Source organism: Octodon degus, unplaced genomic scaffold (genome assembly GCF_000260255.1).
Source record: "Octodon degus isolate 3935 unplaced genomic scaffold, OctDeg1.0 scaffold00051, whole genome shotgun sequence".
Taxonomy (NCBI): domain Eukaryota; kingdom Metazoa; phylum Chordata; class Mammalia; order Rodentia; family Octodontidae; genus Octodon; species Octodon degus.
In genome coordinates, this window is record NW_004524627.1 from 2,855,909 (window position 1) to 2,857,454 (window position 1,546).

At 39.1% G+C, this 1,546-nt stretch overlaps 1 pseudogene; it reads right to left on the reverse strand.

Moving 5' to 3' along the window:
* Positions 1–234: 234 nt before the first annotated feature.
* On the reverse strand, positions 235–760 carry LOC111817198 (annotated as a pseudogene).
* Positions 761–1,546: the final 786 nt, after the last annotated feature.

The window sequence follows — 1,546 nt, forward strand, 5'->3', positions numbered from 1 at the left end:
AGGGTTTCAGGGTAAATCCTGAGGAGATTTGACTGATCTTGTCAGATACAAAAGTTGCATTTCTTGCTATATAGGTCTTGCTTTATCTTGGTCTTAAACATCCAGCAGAAAAGTATCAAATGAGGCATAAAAAGTAAAGCCATATTAATATGCTGAGCTGTAAAAGGCTCAAGTCGATAACTTCTGACATTGCCAGTCCTATGGGTAATCTAGTTTATTTGTTACTTAAGCATTTTACTTTTGGCTAGACTCTGATTTGGAAATAGAAACTCTCAGAGAGGACAGCCTGAGTCTCTTGGCAATCTGTTCCTGGCATTTTTCTTCGGCTTCCTTCATTCTCTTGGTCAGAAGTTTAGCATAGACTGCACCACTTCCTTATTTTTCTTAGTGCACTTAAGAAGCAGCACAATAAGATGGTGTTTGTGTTGAAGGACACATGGAGTAAGTAACAAGTCCCTGGATCTTGGGGGCTTTAGTCCTGGGTTTCTCACCCTCGTTTGGGCCCTAGGCGCCAAGGCATGGTAGTATTGGTCAACCCAAGAATGTCTTTCTCTCCTTTCCTTACAGTAATCAAATTGAGAATGCTGAGGTTGGCAACCATAATGTAGCCTGGGATGGATTTATGCTTTCTCTTCCCTGTTCTCCTCAGTCTGTAGCAGGAGTGCCCCTTACTCAGCAGCAGGTGCATCGGGCCACGGGTGAGGATGCCCTGCTTCATGGGGGAGCCCTGCTTGTCATTCACACTGCTGATTCAGACCATGTAATCCTCTTATCTATCCAACTGAAATGCCAAAGGCATGTAATGAATCTTGTGAGAATTGCTACAAATATAATTCACTTTAAACAATATCACATATAAATGTAGGCAAGAGACAAAAAATACTTAGGTTGGTAAGAGAAATTTTAACTTACCAAATATTTCTATCAATGGGTATTAAGTTATTCCGTTATTCAAAAATGTGTTGACTAATTTATTTAATGCCTGGTATTGCTCTGCACTAGTGGTAAAAATTACTAAGCTCTGCTTTATGCCTCATTTGCATTACACTGCTATCCATAAAGTGCATGCTTGGTCACAGATCATCTGTGACTCCAGTAAACACTGTTATAAAAGCAAATATGCTAAGACAGAAGTATTGGCTTCTACACATTGATGAAAATCAAATTTAGAAAATAAAAATTTTCCAAAAATGTCTCCTGGAGAAATCACAAAATTTCTCTTGGCCTGCATTGACTGAGCATCCTCCTAAACAAAATGAAACTTGCCCAATAATTTATTATGGGCACATTACTAGGCCATTGCCAGCTCTTCTGTTAGTGACTGGGCTTTGGAACCATCTGGTGGCAAAATACCTCATGTCTCAATGAGGTTAAGATTATCTAAATTGTGTTTTATTTCAAGCATCTGTAAATGTCGGCATTGAAGCATGTAGATGTTCATCCTAGTGCACCATTCTAATCATCATCTACTCTGAAAACAGCAAAGAAAGTACAGGCATAGCAATGACGTCCACCAATCTTCCTTTTGATAATGGAAATATAATTG